The 19,271-nt window shown below is 39.0% G+C and overlaps 1 protein-coding gene and 1 pseudogene across 5 annotated transcripts in view; both read right to left on the reverse strand.

Moving 5' to 3' along the window:
• The window catches only part of NARS2 (asparaginyl-tRNA synthetase 2, mitochondrial), a 146,429-nt gene that overhangs the window by 58,159 nt on the left and 68,999 nt on the right, over positions 1 to 19,271 (reverse strand). The gene's annotated exons all lie outside the window — the stretch shown is intronic.
• On the reverse strand, positions 5,740 to 6,845 carry LOC105729027 (acyl-CoA-binding domain-containing protein 6-like; annotated as a pseudogene).

The following is a 19,271-nucleotide window of genomic DNA, read 5'->3' on the forward strand; positions in this document are numbered from 1 at the left end:
TTGATCTCTAGTATCTTTTGCAATAATTTTGTCGCTAGGTGGATGTGAAATCACTTCTATTTTAATTTATGCTGATTTCCTTCTTTTTTTTCTGTCTTCCACAGACATGAAAGCCATGTGCAGCAAAGACTGAACCAATTAACATTTAAAATAAAATCTGAGAACAAGGCCATTTCTAAAATAAGATACAAAACCAGGTGAAAGTCCAATATTGCTCTGAGAAGAGACCAGTAGAAAAAGAAAACACTCAGCACTAAGAATCATTCTTGTGCCAAATTATGAAGAAAGGAAAACTATACAAGGAAAATCCACAAGCTTGGAGTTGATGTTTAGTATAACATAAGTACATTCAATACCAATCAACCAAGATAACTACAAAAATGGCTCTTTGGAAAACAAAAAGGAAAATTGCAAAATAAAAAAAAAAGTTTCTACAAAGTTCACTTTCTCCTGTGGGTGGAGTTTTATGAAGCCCTCAGGATGGCAACTAGATTAATATAAAGTGGTCACTGACTGCCTGGCCATTTATTCTTTCTGGCCCTGAAATTTCACAGTGAATCTTAACATTTTGAAAGAACAGAGGAATTGCTATTCTTTAGTTTGGGAATAACTTATTCAGCATAGGCCTGGCGTGGTGGCTCACGCCTGTAATCTCAGCACTTTGGGAGGCCGAGGCAGGCAGATCACCTGAGATCATGGTGAAATCCTGTCTTTTTTACAAAAAAAAAAAAAAAGGAACTTATTCAGCATAAAATTGATCAGCAACTTTCCCTACACCCTTCCCAAACCACCCCCAACCTCTGTATCACTGCTCTACTGTTAGTTTAGTAAAAGTTCATTGAACTTAAGTGAACTCACAGAAAACCTTGAACTGGATTTTAAGTCTTTGCCAAGTGGTTTTCTCATCATTCAGAAAATGACCATCTATTTTACTACTGTTTTGTGTTCACCAGATTGTTAATACTGTGACATACTTTGCATTCATTATTTCTATATACCTAACAGAGTGGACTCCTGATACCTCGTTTTCAGCTTTCCCCTATTCCCTATCATGCAATACACTTGGTGGAAAGGGATTATAAAAGAGATGCAGCCCTCACCATTTCAACAATCATGTCATGTCAAGATGCCTTAGGCAGTGTGCATTCTAAATTCTAAAAATTCTCATCTTTATTGCCAAAAACTTGTGCCAAATAATTTCATTTAACATGTTCTCCTTTTTTTTTTTTTTTTTTTAGCACAAAAACCTGAATAATAACATGTTCTTAATACTTTATTTGGAACTGAATTTGAGACCCAAGCAAAATACAATCTTAAGCGTATGATGAAACTCAAAGTTTGACAGAGTATGCCAATAATCCTGCTAAAAGGGAGTGGAAGGTTAGCTAATCATCTGAGGAGATGACATGTGAAAAGAACATTCAAACAAAGCAAACACCAACACATAGGTCCTAAGGTAGGAAGGAGCCTGACATGTTTAAAGAACAGGTGTAGGCCAGTAGCAGGATGAATAAGAGATGGTGGAAAGGACTAGAACATGTAGGGCCTTCCTTGTAACCATGGTAAGCAGTGACCAGATTTTATTTGATACACCTTGAAATATATAACCTCACCTCTTGAAACATTTAACACTAGTTTCCTAGTATTCTCCTAGTTTCCCTTCTAAATACTACTCTGACCTCTATTTCTGCTTCCTATTGCAGACCACATTAGCTGTTCATTAAGCAGCAGGATTCCTCCAAAATCACTCCTAGAACCTCTAAATTTTTTCACGATACTTTTCCTTATATGATCTCCCCTGGCCAATCATTTCAGTAAATTACTTACTGGCATACACAAATTTTTACCTTCTAACTAGCCCTTTTCTCTAAGCTCTATAAGTATACATACATCTGTTTGTAACTGAACTCATCCCTTCCCGTAGCTTCCACTTTGATTTCAGTCTTCTCCCAACCTTCCTAGGCCAATCTTCCCAATATGCTCTTTCTTTCTCTGTTTGTTCGGTGAAAAACCAACGTGCTCTTTAGTAACACCATGTACTACTATTCACAGCACCTTTCAAAATAAAAAATTTTTATCTATTGATGTGATTATTTAACATCTAGCTCCATTAGGCTGGAAATTTCATGAGTGACTGTATCTTTTTTTTTTTGGTTCATTATGGCATCCTTATCCTCAGTCTTAATCTAGTGCCCAACATATACAGTCAATATTTGTCAAAAAAGTAAATAATTCATTTTCTATAAAATACGCTGATCGCCAAGTTGCATTTCTTTTAAAGAGATGGGGTTTCCTATGTTGCCCAGACTGAACTCCTGGTATCAAGTGACTCTCGTGCCTCAGGCTCCCAAGAAAGTGGAACTACAGCCTACACATGCACACTAGGGGCACCGAGCTTCCCAAATGAATATTCGAAACAGCAACGAGATGGGGGTAAGGGTAGAAGAGGAAGGTAAATAGAATATCTATTACTAAACAAAAAATCCTGCTGTTCTGTGAAATTATTGTTCACAGAAGGCACTAGACAATAACAACATCAGTTTTTTAAAACTGTCACATATTTTTGCTCTGTCAAAAAAAATCTTTAAAAAGGACTAGATAGGAAAAGCTGCTCTAATTTGAAAAATTTTTTAATTATAATATTACTATAAGAAAATAATTATCCTAGTCTACTCTATGTAAACACAGCAGCACATGATACTTTGGCTCCTGCCTGAGTGAAGTGCCACTTCATTCCTGCAACAATAGATCCTTCAGGAGTAACTGACTGGATATGAGGTCTTAGAAAATAACATTATTCTAAAAGGTCACAAATGCTTACTGGTCTTTCTAACTGAATATTTATCCTTATGTCTCAAAAAGACACTAAAATTACCTTTCAAATACAGGTATATAATTTTTTTTTTTTTTTTTTGGAGATGGAGTTTCGCTCTTGTTACCCAGGCTGGAGTGCAATGGCGCGATCTCGGCTCACCACAACCTCCACCTCCTGGGTTCAGGCAATTCTCCTGCCTCAGCCTCCTAAGTAGCTGGGATTACAGGCACGCACCACCGTGCCCAGCTAATTTTTTGTATTTTTAGTAGAGACGGGGTTTCACCTTGTTGACCAGGATGGTCTCGATGTCTTGACCTTGTGATCCACCTGCCTCGGCCTCCCAAAGTGCTGGGATTACAGGACAGGTATATAATTTTATCAACTGCACTCACTCATACCGAGATTACCCCTCTTACATTTCTGATATTTAGTGGTCCTTGCTCTGAGGTCCACTGAAGAGAACATGTAAGTACTTTATTTAGTTACATGTACTACATAGTGTTTAAGTGTTATTTACGTCTACAAATATTTCAAGGGTTCCCTTTTCCTGATACTACAGAGGTAGAGGAGTCATTACGGCATTGAACTATCAACAATTTCCTAGACTTCCATCCTGTATAGATGACTTACTTTTTTAAGGTTATGGTAGTGATCAAGAACACGTAACCTAAAGATCTAAGTTAAAATCCTGGCTCCTCCACTTATGAACAAACTAAGTTCTTAATTTCTGTTAAGACTAAATTTCCCCATGTAAAAATGAGGGTGAGTATACAAATGTCATGGAGGTTATTATAAAGACGAAATGAAACAAAATACATCAAAAGGTTAACCTAACACCAATTATATAGTAAGAGAACAAATGGATCAAAGTTACTTTTTGTCTCTCTCTTTTTTTTTTGAGACAGGGTCTTGCTCTGTCACCCAGGCTGCAGTGCAGTGGCAAAAACACAGCTTGCTGCAGCCCCAACCTCCTGGGCTCAAGCAATCCTCCCGTCTCAGCCTCTTGAGTAGTGGGGACCACAAGCATGTGCCACCAAGCCCAGCTAATTAAAAAAAAATTCTTTTATAAATGAGGATCTCACCATGTTGTAAAGATCCCTTTACACTTCTAATTGTTGTAGATCTCAAAGAAATTTGGTTTATCTAGGTTATATCTACCAATATTTACCATTAAAATTGAGATATTAAAATTATGATTATGTTTATGTTACTTAAAAATAATGACAAGGCCGCACACGGTGGCTCAAGCCTATAATCCAAACACTTTGGGAAGCCAAGGCAGGTGGATCATTTGAGCCCAGAAGTTTGACACCAGCCTGGGCAACGTGGTAAAACCCCATCCCTACAAAAACTACAAAAATTAGCCAAGCGTGGCAGCATGAGCATTTAGTCCCAGCTAACGGAGAGGCTGAGGCAGGAAGACTGAGTCTGGGAGGTCGAGGCTGCCATGAGCCGCCATGATGCCCCTGTGCTCCAGCCTGGGTGACTGAGCGAGACTCTGTCTCAAAAAAAAACAAAACAAAATAATGACAAGTCCATTATGTTTTACAAATAACATATTTTTTTGAAACATAATTTTTTTTTCCAAAACAAAAAGATTAGTAAGAGGAGTGGCACTGCTTTATACTTTTGCAAATTTCTTTAATGTCTGGCTTAACAAAAGGCAGCTAGACTCTCCTATCTACTTTTGCCTTCAATCTGTTGCACTATCACATGCCACAAAGACTGGAAAATACTGTATATGTACTCTTGAGACAATGAGGCTTAAAAACACAATTACTGTCTTAGTATTATTATGAAAATAATTTTAACTTCAAGGATTCCCGAGAGAATGCGAGGCAGTCCCAGAGATATCCAGACCATACACAGAGAACCACTACCTTTGGCAATGGTTCTTAATGAGAAGTATTAGTTCGAGGCTCTACCTCTGAAAACCTGTCCTAAAGAAAGTTTAGACCTCTAATTAACATAATTTTTAAAAGTTTTTTGATGGCTAAATATGATGGGAAAATAAAAAATAACAAATGTTGGCAAGGACACAAAAAACTCCTTGTACACTGTTGGTGGGAATGTGAAACTGTATGACTATTAGGGAAAACAGTTTGGTGGCTCTTCAATAAATTAAACATAGAATGACCCAATAATTTCCTCCTGGATATATACCTCAAAGAAATAATAATGACAGGTATCCAAATAAAACTCTGTACATAAATGTTCACAGTGGCATTATATAGACAGTCAAAAAGTGGAAATAACCCAAATACTCATCAATGAATGAATGGATAAACAAAATGTGGTATGTTCATAAAACAGAATATTATTCAGCCATAAAAAGGAAATACTGCTACATGCTATGACATGGATGGAAAAATTAGGCTAAGTGAAAGAAGCTAGACACCAAACCACATGTATGGTTTCCTGTATATGAAATATCCAGAATAGACAAATCTATAAAAACAGAAAGCAGGAAGTGTTTGCCAGGGGTTGGGAAAGGAGTCACTGGAGAGTACATTAGTTTACATGAGTTGCTATAACAAAATATAATAGACTGTGTGGCTTAAACAACAGAAATTAATTTTCCTGCAGTTCTAGAGGCTGGAAATCTAAGACCAAAGTGATGACAGGGTGTTTCTGGTGAGGCCTCTCTTCCTGGTTTGCTGAAGCCTGCCTTCTTGCTGTGTCCTCACATGGCTTTTCCTCTGTGCACAAGCACACCTAGTGTCTCTTCTTATATGGACACCAGTCACACTGGATTTGGGTTCCACCTTTATGTCCTCATATAACTTTAATTATCTTTAACAGTACTATCTTCAAATACAATCACATAGGGGTTAGGACAACACAACATATGAATCCCAGGGAAGAGGCAATTCAGTATATAACAGAGAACAATTGCTTTATGGGTATGGGCCTTCCTTTTGGGGTGATGGAAATGTTCTGGAACTAGATAGTGATGGTTGTACAATGCCACTAATGGTAAATTTTATCTTGTGTATTTTGCCACAATACATTTTTTTTTTGAGACTTCAAAATCCCAGTTCAACAGAACTGATTTTGTTAGCCAATACATAGCAAAGATGGGCAATAAAAGAAGTTTTGTTTTTGTAGCTTTCTTTCATAATGGAAGCCTTATGCTATTACAGACTGCGGTTTTCCAGTGTTTTGATTAAGGCCTTGCCAGCTGTGTGCTGCTGCAGCACCAAAGAAACTGTTTTGAAGCCTGTCACCTCCTCCGGCAGGCAGCCATCCTGGTCTCGGAGAGTGGGGCCAGCACCAGACTGGAGCAGCAGCTCTCCAATATCCAGCAACTCACAGATAGAGGCATAATGTAGAGCTGTTTGGCCTTGACTGTCCTGACAGTTAATGCCAGCTCTATGTTGTAGCAAGACTGTGACTGGTTCCTTTTATGTCCTTGATCACAGGCCCAATGAAGCAGAGTCCTACCCTCTTCATCTTTCACATTCATATCCACATGTCGATTTGATGGCTTTGGTTATATGGTCATTGCTGTTTCCCCTGCAGTAATCAAATATATTTTTGTCTTCTTCCCTGATGGTTTCTTCATGAAACAGAGAACTAATAACTGGCCCACCAAAACCAGTATTTTCTTCTTTTCCTTTCTTCTCTGGTATCTGAGTATTCCAACTGGGATCTAGTTTTTTAACTACTGCGATATATTCCTGCATTGCTTGGCTGGGGCTTGAATCACCAAGTGCCTTCCATGCTTCCCATTTTTACTTTCCTTCAAAATCAAAGAAGCTTGGTTTAGGAGTATTGCAATTTCCAATTTGATCTGTTTGTACCTGGCATACAGGTACAAGAGCTGCTCCCTGCTGCCACCTGAATAAGGCCTTGCAGGTGCGCTAAAGCCTTCCCAAACAGCTCGGCCAGACAACGGGACTTCTTGATCTTAGGGCTATGGGGGAACTCCACCTCCTGAGTCGTCCCCTGAGCTTAGCTCTCCACCGCTGTTGCCGGCGGTGGCTCTTGCAGGCAGGAATGATGAAACCACGTCTCCTTGCTCGCTCCATCCCTATGTGTCTGGTCTGTCCTCCTCGGATCAGGTGTAAGGCGGCTTGAGGGCCTGGCCCAGCTGTCTGGGGCCCGAGCCCGAGCTCCAGTGGAACCCAAGCTCAGTCTTGGCACGCTCCTTCGCGTTACCTTGCTCACTTCTACTCCCGGGCTTGCAAGGCAGGCTCCCCGACCCTCTGCCGCTCTGCCCAGTGGACCAGGTCTCCTCTAGCTTCCCTCCCACCAACAGTGCGCTACTCGGGCTCGCTTCGGGCCAGTCCAACAGCGTGGGCCTCGAGGGCCGCCTACGTGCGGGTGGTGCGCACCTCGGTGGAGCCTGCTTTGCGCCAGAGGGGGAAGCGTGAGCGACCCTACGCTGGACGCCCTTCCCTACTGAAGGAGAGAAAGTGTCGTCAGCCATTGGGAAGTCTGTTAATCGTTTCACTGAAATTAGCAGTCCAGAACTCCGGAGCCTGCAACGGGGGTGAGGGGCCACAATATATTTTTAAAAATTAATTGAGGGCAGATGTAGTGGCTCACTCCTGTAATCCTAGCACTTTGGGAGGCAAAGGCAGGTGGATCACCTGATGCTGTCCAGAATTCAAGAGCAGCCTGGCCAACATGGCGAAACCCTGTCTCTATTAAACATGTAAAAATCAGTCAGGTATGGTGGTATGCGCTACTCAGGAGGTTGAGGCATGAAAATTGCTTGAACTAGGAGAGGCGGAGGTTTTAGTGACACGAAATCATGCCACTGCACTCCAGCTGGGTGACAGAGTGAGACTCTGTCTCAAAAAAAAAAAAAAAAGGTTGAATGAGACTATCAAGCATTTTACATGTCTCATTTAATTCTTGCTACCCTATAAGAGAGGTGATTTCATTCCATTTTATAACTTCAGAAACTGAGGCTTAGGCTAGTCAGTAAATAGTTCAGAGAATCACACCAAAGGGGCTTTAACATAAGCAGTCCAAATCCATGGCCCACTTTCTGGACAGCTTCCAAGTGTGTATTCTTAAAAAACAAAAAGTTCAGCACAGATGCTGAATGGTACCATTGAGAATCTGTCCTGTACTTTTTAAAGCACAAACCACACAGAAAGAGAAGTTGTGTATCTTAAATGTCGCTATCCTCTAGGTGGTTTCTGCCCCTCTGAACGACACGGGTTCCATTCTTGGTGGCCATTCCTTGTTCACCTTTGTTTCACCATCCATTACTTGCTGTCTCTGTGACTGCCATTTCCTACCATTACAGTTGTTCATTTCTGTCTTATTTTTTCTCCTATAGTTTCTTCATAGTAGAAATGAACAGTTATTAATAAGCATTGACAGTCAATCAAGATACATTTCCGTTCTCTGAGACAGACTCTTGCTCTATGGCCAGGCTGGAGTGCAGTGGCATGATCTTGGCTCACTGCAACCTCCACCTCCTGGATTCAAGCAATTTTCGTGCCTCAGCCTCTGAGTACCTAGGATTACAGGCATGTGCCACAACACCCAGCTAATTTTTGTATTTTTAGTAGAAATGAGGTTTTGCCACATTGGCCAGGCTGGTCTCAAACTCTTGGCCTCAAGTGATCTGCCCGCCTCAGCCTTCCAAAGTGCTGGGATTACAGGTATGAGACACCACACCCAGCCAGGATACGTTTTCATTCTATTTTATGATATAAAAAATGGTAATCTATCCAATATACCTTACAGCGCTTACTTGGCTATGGACACTTTGGCTTAGGCTCAACAATTTACCAACAAAGGCTTCTCTTGTGGCATGCTTCTTCCCTTCCCCACCTCCCTTCTTTAGCTACTTTCAGGTCTAGAGCCATTGTGGGGCCTACACAAAGTTGGACTTAAGTAAAAGAAGGCTTTGTTATAAATGCTTAGATGACCTAGAGCAGTGATTCTCAAACTTTAACATGCATTAGATTCACCGGGAGCTTGTGAAAACAGTTTACTCGGCCCCACTCCCAAAATGGTCTGCTTCAGTAGGTCTATGGTAGGCCTGAGAGTCTGTATCTCTACAAAGTTACAGGTGATGCTGATGCTGCTGGTCCAAGGATTACATGTTAAAAACCACCGATCTAGAGTGGTTTTCAGCCCTGGCTGCATAGAATAACACATGGCACTTTAGAAAACAATCCTGATGCCCAGTCCCACACCCAGACCAATTAAATCTGATTTTTCCTAAGTGGGGTGAGGGAATCAAGCTAATATATCTGTATTTTTTAAAATGCTCCTGAAACATTCTAATATATAACCAGAGTTGAGAACCACTGATCTAGCATCTAGCTCTGTTTTTTTTTTTTGAGACTGAGTTTCACTCCATTATCCAGATTGGAGTGCAGTGATGTACTCCGGAGGTTGGCTCAGGGCAACCTCCGCCTTTCAGGTTCAAGCGATTCTCCTGTCTCAGCCTCCCGAGTAGCTGGGACTACAGGAATGTGCCTCCATGCTCGGCTAGTTTTTGTACTTTCAGTAGAGACAAGGTTTCGCCATGTTGGCCAGGCTGGTCTCGAACTCTTGACCTCAGATGATCTGCTTGCCTCCGCCTCCCAAAGTGTTGGGATTACAGGAGTGAGTCACCGTGCCCGGACTGATCTAGCTCTTTTAATTACCAATTATGATTGCAAGTAAAAGTCACAGATAATTGATATAAAAAGGGTACATTTGCATAGTCCTATATACTATGAATGAAAACAAAATTTTCTAATACTCTTGACAGACTTCAAATCAAACAGAGCTTGGTTTGTAAACACAAAAGCACAAAGGAACCATCACAAATTAGAAATAGGCAAACTGCTGTGACAGGAGGAGTTAGCCTATAGAAACAATACATGAAAAATTCCTATTCATTTTCCTTGAATTAGGATAAGAAAAGGAGGAGAAGGAGGAAAAAGAGATAGCTATGCTCTGCCATGCCAGGTCTTTTTAGCTGCATGAATACTAAAAATGAACACTCTTACTGATATGGATCACGGGATGACCTATGCAAAAGGCAGAGAAACTCTGGGTAGAACTATTTGAACCAGTATCTCCAAATTCCCATGTTACATTTAACCCTCCACAGCTATATAGGAAATACCAAATTATCAAATCATACATATATTTTGGCTAAGAAAGGCATGTTAGAAAATTTTTGAGATAACTCCTTCTACAGTAGTCCCTAAAATATTGTCTGTCTAAAGTTCATATTTTTCCAATGAACTTCACACCATACTGTCCTAAAGGAGAACCAGAAGGAAAGGCCAGAATAATTATCCAGTTGAAGAAACTAAATGAAAGTCCCTAAAGAATGTTCCAGAAACAAAAACGTCTCTATCTCTTAATCTCACATGCTAAATCTGCCTCTTAAATGTGAAATAAGGTTGGCTTAGGTTTTGCATATTCTCCAGCTGAAAAGATTTATGTGACACATGTCTGTTTATCTGTCCCATACACCTGTTTCAAGTGGCAAAACACCAGTTTTGTTTTGTTTTTTTCAGTGTAGAGTATATGAGGGAAATAAAATAGAGACTGACATCAAAATAAATAAAATTAATGTGACCAGCAACCAATACATGTGACTAAGCTTATTTGTTATCAGCTTTTGCTGGTGAGAGAGAAGCAAAACCATGACTGAATTTCTTTATTAGAAATTTTTTCTAAAGGAGCAAAGACAAAATTTCCTTTTATACACACACATACACATATATGTATATATGTGTATTTTATGTTAAAAGAGCATAAAAAAGAAATTTCAATTTTATATAAGAGTACTTTAAGATATCTAAACAAATCCAATAGCATAGTATTTCAAGTTCTTAAATGCATTTTCTGACACAGTTTTTTTTTTTTAATTTAACTAGTTTTTTTCCTCCAACTAAAATAGATTGATGAACTAAATCAAAAGCCTAGAAGTAATTCAAGCCCACAGGTCATAGCAGCAAAGAAGAAATGGATACAGAAGCTTAGGGCCTAGAATCTGTCTGTCTGTATCTTATCATCATTATCTATCTGAAGTCATATTGATTTATTCATTCAACAAATATTTACTAGACCACTAATCACTGTGGAAAATACAGAGGTAAATCAGGTATGGCCTTTACCTTCAAAAAGTTTATGGACTAGCAGGGTCTTCATTTATCTAAAAATACAAACTAAGATAGAAAATCCATAGAAAAAAATGTGGAAGAAAAACGTTGGTAATCTTTTGGACAGGATAAAAAATTCATGAACCACATAAGAAAAAGACTAATAGTATACCAGCAGAATACAAAGCTTCTGGTCCAAAATAAAAATTAAAAAAAACAACAACCCTATTTTAAAATGGAAAGAAAAGGCAGACTGGGGGAAAAAAAAATTACAACACCACTATCTGAGAAAGGGCTTGTATCCAGAATATATAAAGAACTCTTACAACCCAATAATAATAAAACAAACAACCTGGTAAAAACTGGGTGAGAAAATGGAAAGATAGTTCAAAAACAAGATATATGAATAGCCAATAAGCACATGAAGAAAATGTTAAACAGTATTGGTCACCAGAGAAATGCAACTTAAAACCACAATGACATACCTTATACTCACTAGAATGACTAAAATTAAGTTTTGTCAGAGATGTGAACCAAATGGAATTCTCATCCACTGTGTAAATAGTACAATTACTTCAGAAAATTATTTGGTAGATTCTTATAAAGTTAAGCATTAACTTAATTCCTAGTTACTTATCCGAGGGAAATAAAAACCTATGTCTACACAAAGACTCCTGCACAAATTTTCAGAGACCTTCATCATCACAATAGCTCTGCACAGGAAACAACTAAATATCAAACTATAGATGGATTGAGGGTATTTTGGGAAGATGGCAGAGAAGAAAGCACCAGGAATCTGTCTATCCACCTAGACAAGAGAACTGGTAGTATCTGTCTGATTAAACTGTTTTGTTTTGTTTTGATTTTTTGAGATGGAGTCTCCCTCTGTTGCCCAGGCCGGAATACAGTGGTGCAATCTCAGTTCACTGCTACCTTTGTCTGCCGGGTTCAAGCAATTCTCCTGCACAGCCTCCCAAGTAGTTGGGACTATAGGCATGCACCACCATGCCTGGCTAATTTTTGTATTTCTAGTACAGACAGGGTTTCAGTGCAACCAGGGTGTTCTCAAACTCCTGACCTCAGGTGATCCGCCCGGCTCGGCTTCCTGAAGTGCTGGGATTACAGGCATCAGCCACTGCACTGACCCTGATGCAACTGCAAGTTTTTGAAACTTGCAGTCTATGGAATACCAGCAACTTTCAGAGAAAGGCTTACACAGTAAATTGTAGTTAATTTTGGTCAATTTCAGCTCTTAGCACAGTAATGGTTGCCCATACCCCACTCCCAGACCTGAGGCAGGTAGCTGTGCACATGTTCCTGGAGCACCCTGCACACAGCTTGAGGGAGCTGGGTCAGAGAAAAATGGATCCTCCAAATACAGGAGATCTATGCCTAGACTGCTGACTGTTGCTTCTAATCACAGAGTCATAGAGAGGCAGGCACCTCCCCCAACTGTTAAACACACCTGCCCCTGTGACCCCTGGAATTATTTAAAAAGTCAGTGTACTTCTCCCCTTCATTTTTCTTTTATTGTCCTTTGAGAGTCAGACAATAAAGACGAGAACACTCAAAAACAATAGCATATATGGGGAAAATCAGAAAGTGATGGCACCTGCCTAGGGAAGAGATCAGGCTCAGAAAGACCTGAGAAGACACTGAGTTTATACTATGGGCTGAACCCAGCATAGAGACAGCCTTCAACAATTTAAAAAAGAAGTCCAAAAGAATAAATAAAAACAGCAAGCCTTGGAGAAGAGGGATAATCTGATTTCCACAGTTCCCACATTATTAGATTCAAATTCCCATTTTCATTAAAAAAGAAAAAAAATCACAAGGTATACAAAGAAAAATAAAAATATGACCCATTCAGAGGGGAAAAATAAATCCAAAGAAATTGTCCTTGAGAAACATCTCAAGCCAGATCTACTCAAAAGATTTTTAAACAACTGTCTTAAAGACAGTTAAAGAACTAGAAGATGTGGACAAAGTCAAGAAAATGATGCATGAACAAAACGGCAATCTCAATAAAAAAACAGAACGCCTAGGAAACAAAAGGAAATTCTGGAGCTGAAAAGTATAACTGAAATGAAAACTTCACTAGAGAAACTCAAAGGCAGATTTCAGCAGGCAAAAGAAAGAATCAGCAAACCTGAAGATAAAACAAAGGAAATTATGGAAAGAAAAGACTGAAGAAAAATGAACAGAATTTAAGTACCCTGTGGGATGCCATCACATGACCCAACATATGCATGTGGGAGTCTTGGAAGAAAAGAGAAAAGGGCAAAGAGAATATTTGAAGAAATACGTAATCCCAGCACTTTGGGAGGCTGAGGTGGACAGATCACCTGAGGTCAGGGGTTTGAGACCAGCCTGGCCAACATGGTGAAACCCTGTCTCTACCAAAGAATCAAAAATTGGTCAGGCATGGTGGTGCTTGCCTGTAGTCCCAGCTACTCAGGAGGCTGAGGCAAGAGAATTGCTTGAACCTGAGAGGCAGAGGCAGAGGTTGCAGTGAGCTGAGATCATGCCACTGCACTTCAACCTAGGCGACAGAGGTGACTCCATCTCAAAAAAAAAAAAAAAGAATATCTGAAAAAATAATGGTTAAAAAACTTTCCAAATCAGATGAAAGATATGAATGTATAAGCGTCCAAGAAGCTCAATGAATTCCAAATAAGATGACCTCAAAGAGGTCCATGCCAAGAAGCATTATAATCAAACTTCTGCAAGCCAAACACCAAGAATCATGAAAGCAGGAAGAGAGAAGCAACTCATTACATATAAGGAATCTTCAATAAAACTATCAACAGGCCAGGTGCAATGTAAGCCCAGCACTTTGGGAGGCTGAGGCAGGAGAATCATTTGAGGCCTGGAGTTGAAGACCAGCCTGTCCAACATGACGAAACCCTGTCTCTACTAAAAATACAAAAATTAGCTGGGTGTAGTGGTGCATGCGTGTACTTCCAGCTACTCAGGAGGCTGAAGCAGGAGAATCACTTGAACCCAGGAGGCAGAGGCTGCAGTGAGTCAAGAGCACTCTAGCCTGGGCAACAGAGTGAGACTCTGTCTTTAAAAAGAAAAGAAGAAAAAAAAGATTATCAACAGATTTCTCATCAGAAACTTTGAAAGCTAGAAGATAGTGGGTGGATATATTCAAAGTGGTAAAAGAAAAAACTGTCAATAAAAAATCTTATATGTGGCAAAACTGTCCTTCAAAAGTGAGGGAGAAATTAAGACATTCCCATTTAAACAAAACCTAAAACAGTTTATTACTAGACCTGCCCTGCAAGAAATGCTCAAGGAAGTCCTGCAGAGTGAAATGAAAGTACACAAGGCATTAACTTGAAGCTGTATAAAGAACTAAGATCTTAATCAAAGTAAATGCATTAGTGTTACTGTAAAGATTGATTTGATGCCTCATAATCAAATTATAGAAATCTGATACCTCAAGTGTATATAACTGCACTGTTTGTTTTCTACCTGACTTATGAGACTAATACATTTAAGAAAAACCTAAAAGTAGTATTATTGCAAATTTTGGTTGTAAGTCTACATTCTGTTTTCTACAGAAGTTAAGAGGTTAATGCATTTCAAAGATTTATTCATGTGTGTTTTGGGGCACAAGTGTATGAAGATGTAATTTTGTGACCTCAACAACTGAAAGGGGTGAAGAAGGAGCTATTAAAAGTGCAGTCAAGAATCCCTTGAATTTGGGAGGCAGAGGTTGCAGTAAGCTGAGATCGCACCACTGCACTCTAGCCTGGGTGATGGAGTAAGATTCTGTCTCAAAAAAAAAAAAGTAAGAGTTTTTGTATGTTACTCAAGTTGAGTTGGTATAAATTAAAGTTAGACTGTTATAATTTTAGGATCTTCAATGTACTCTCCATGGTAACTACAAAGAAAAGAGCTACAGAATATATACAAAAGAAAATAAGAAAAAAATTTAAATATTTCACTACAAAGAATCAACTAAAGACAAAAGACAGTAATGCAGAAAACAAAGGACAAAAAAAAAAAAAGCTAAAAAGTACGTAGAAAACAAATAGCAAAATGAAAGAAGTTCCTCCTTACCAGTTACTTTAAATGTAAATGGATTAAACTCTCCAACCAAAAGACAGATATTGGCAGAATGAATTTTTTAAAATGATCCAATTATATGCTGACTATGAAAGATTCATTTTAGATACAAAGAACAAATAAATTGAAAGTGAAAGAATGGAAAAAATTTTTTAGTGCAAATAGTAGACAAAAGAGAGCATAGGTGGCTATACTAATATCAAACAAAACAGACTAAATACAAAAAGCTTACAAGAGACAAAGAAGGACATAACGCATTAATAAAAGGTTCAATACAATAAGAAGACACAACAGTTGTAAACATTTACATACCTAATGATGGACCATCAAATATAAAGTAAAAAATGACAGAATTGAAGGGAGAAAAGAGGTTTTTGTTTTTTTTTTTTTTGAGACGGAGTTTCGCTCCTTACCCAGGCTGGAGTGCAATGGCGCGATCTCAGCTCACCACAACCCCGCCTCCTGGGTTCAGGCAATTCTCCTGCCTCAGCCTCCTGAGTAGCTGGGATTACAGGCACGCGCCACCATGCCCAGCTAATTTTTTGTATTAGTAGAGACGGGGTTTCACCATGTTGACCAGGATGGTCTCGATCTCTTGACCTCGTGATCCACCCGCCTCAGCCTCCCAAAGTGCTGGGATTACAGGCTTGAGCCACCGTGCCCGGCCGAAAAGAGTTTTACAATACTGTTGGAAACCTCTCAATAATGTAAAGAACCAGACAGAAGATAACTAAAGAGAGAGAGAGGACTTAATAAAACTGGATTTAACAGACATATACAGAACACTCTTCTAATGATTGAAATTTTTCATATGTGCATGTGTTATCTATTAAAACTAAAATTGAATATATATTCATCAAAAAATTTGTTGTGGCCAGGTACGGTGGCTCATGCCTGTAATCCCAGCACTTTGGGAGGCCAAGGAGGGCAGATCATAAGGTCAGGAAATCGATACCATCCTGGCCAACATGGTGAAATCCCATCTCTACTTAAATACAAAACATCAGCCGGACATGGTGGCACTCGCCTGTAGTCCCACCTACTCAGGAGGTTGAGGCAGGGGAATCGCTTGAACCCAGGAGGCGGAGGTTGCAGTGAGCTGAGATCATGCCACTGCATTCCAGACTGGCAACAGAGCAAGACTCCATCTCAAAAAAAGAAAAAGAAAATTTGTGTGTGCTGGTTATACAAAATTGTGAATTATGTAATGTCACTGAATTATATACTTAAAATGGTAAAATGAATGCAAAAAATATGAATGAGTTAACATATTTGATGGTATAGCCATTCAATGGGATAATATTCAGCAAAGAAAGGACAACTCTGGATAAATTTCAAAAGCATTATGCTGAGTAAAAGAAGACAGATACAAAGAATAAATACCATATGACTTCATTTATATGAAATTCTTAAAAAAGGAAAATCTAATCTATGGTGACAGCAGATCAGTGGTTGCCAAGGACCAGGCGTTGGGGAAGAGACTCACTCCAAAGGAAATAAGAAAAGTTTTGGGTGACAGGAACCATTCTGGTTTTTTTTTTCTTTCTTTTTTTCTTTTTTTTTGAGACAGGGTCTTACTCTATTGCCCAGGCTTCAGTGCAGTGACAAAATCATGGTTCACTGCAGCTTTGACCTCCTGGGCTCAAATGATCCTCCTTCCTCAGCTTTCTGGGTAGCTGAAACTACAGGTTATGTGCCACAATGCCCAGCTAATTTTAAAAATATTTTGTAGAGATGGAGTATCACAATGTTGCCTAGGCTAGTCCTCAGCTCCTAGACTAAAGCAATCCCCTCATGTTGGCCTCCCCAAGTGCTGGGATTACCACTGTAAGCCATGTCACCCGGCCTAATTCTGTATTTTGATCATGGAAGTAGTTACTGAGGTGTAAGAATTTGTCAAAACATATTTAATATATATTCAAAATGATATATTTTAAATGGGTTCATTTTTATTATAAAGTATACAATAAAATTGATTAAGAAACATTAACAGGTATGGGGTGGCTGAAGGTATTTTTAAAAAAAGAAACAACAATGAAAAATACCTTAGGAATAACTTATTGATACACTGGTTTATTCTGCTACTTCATTATTTAAACCATAATTTTGTTCCAACTATTGCATAAAAGTAGAAGTATCAGGCTCCAGAAACCCCAATAATGCCCTTCCAAGTACAAAAGAAACTGGAACATAGTGACACCTCATTGCCATCATAAATGACCACAGCGGCAGATTATACCCTCACCTGCTCTCACTTCTTAGTTTAATTCTGACTTAGTCTTCAAACTCTGACAGTTATTTGATTTCTATGTGTTAATTCCTTCCTTCATTCCAGGTGCTGATTTAGTTTAAACTTCTGATCTCTCTTGTGAGTCCTGAAACCCAGGAGCTTTTTCCAATCCTCTGCTTTGTATGAACTCCAGTTCTGTTAGTAATGTAAAAGAATTTGATTATTAACTGTCAGCTATTTCTTCCTGGCCTCACTACCTTGGCTTTTCTCTGCAGCTAGTCCTTTATAATTCACCCAAGGTTCTTCAGGACCCAAAAGCTCTCATTACCATCAGTATTAGGCACCTAATATTTCAGTGCCTGCGCTGTAGTAAACACTGGGCTTTACATGGTATCCGATGCTTATAACTGCTCTGTAAGGTGGCCATTATAATGTATTTTTATAGATTAGGGCGTAGGGACTCAGACATTAAGCTTATAAAACTATGACATAAAGAAGCCAGAATTCCAATTTAAGTTTTTTCGTATGGCATTTACCTCAACTAACACAATCATTCATTTGAATAAGATCGGTACTTTTTGGCAAGGATAATATCATCTTAGTAGCTACTTCACTCTCTAACAGAACTGGTCACCCTCTATATGGGGCTATCTCATATTCTTTTTTAAGACAGGGCTATCTGATATTCTTTTTAAAATTATTTTTAGTATTTTTAATTTTTGTGAATACATATTTAGGGGTACATAAGATATGTGCTACAGGCACTCAATGAGTAAAAATCACATTATGGAAAATTGGGTATCCATTCCCTCAAGCATTGATTCTTTGTGTTATAAACAATCCAATTTTTGGTTATTTTAAAATGTACACTTAGGCTAGGCGCAGTGGCTCATGCCTGTAATCTCAGCACTTTGGGACGCTGAGGCAAGGGGATCACCTGAGGTCAGGAGTTTGAAACCATCCTGGCCAACATGGTGAAACCATGCCTCTACCAAAAATACAAAAATTAGCCGGGCGTGGTGGTGGGTGCCTGTAATCACAGCTACTTGGGAGGCAAAGGCAGGAGAATCACTTGAACCTGGGAATCGGAGGCTGCAGTGAGCCAAGACTGCACCACTCCACCCTAGCCTGAGTGACAGAGTGAGATTGTCTCAAAAATAAAATAAAATGTACAATTATTATTGACTGGAATCCCCTTATTGTGTGATCAAATATTAAGTATCAAATACAAGTAAGATCTTATTCACTCTTTCTATTTCTTTTTTTGTACCTACTAAGCATCCCCACCTCACTTGCACACCCGCCCACTACCCTCTGGTAACCATCTTATTCTCTATCCCCATGAGTTCAATTAATTTTTAGATACCACAAATAAGTAAGAACATGCGAAGTTTGTCTTTCTGTGTCTGGCTTATTTTACTTAACATAATGACCTCTACTTCCATCCACATCAGTGCAAATAACAGAATCTCACTCTTTTTTATGGCTGTATAGTACTCCATTTTGTATAAGTAGCACTTTTTCTTTATCCATCCATCTGTTGATGGACACTTAGGTTGCTTCCAAATCTTGGCTACTGTGAACAGTACTGCCACAAACAGGGGAGTGCAGATATCTCTTTGATAGACTGATTTCCTTTCTTTTGGATATATATCCAGCAGTAAGATTGCTGAATTGTATGGTAGTTCTATTTTCAGTTTTTTGAGGAGCCTCCAAACTGTCCTCCATAGTACTGGTACTACTTTACATTTCTACCAACAGTATATGAGGGTTCCCTTTTCTCCACATCCTCACCAGCATATCCCATGTTCCTAACATCCTCATTGGTATCCAACACAATTACACTGTGGGTGAACACTAAAGTTACTGCTGATTAAATAACTATAGTTATTTTCAGTAGAAGACAACATGATAGAAAAAAATGTCAAAATGAGAAAAATCCTGTTTCCAACCCAACCTAAATTTTGCAAACTAACATAGATATTTTTTTCCTTCTCCTAAAAAAATAATTAAAACCAGTAGTGGTGGTCTGCTTCTGCAGTCCCAGCTACTCAAGTTGTGGCTGAAGGATCAC

Source organism: Aotus nancymaae, unplaced genomic scaffold (genome assembly GCF_030222135.1).
Source record: "Aotus nancymaae isolate 86718 unplaced genomic scaffold, 86718_ANA_hifiasm-v0.15.2.pri h1tg000059l, whole genome shotgun sequence".
NCBI classification, from domain to species: Eukaryota; Metazoa; Chordata; class Mammalia; order Primates; family Aotidae; genus Aotus; species Aotus nancymaae.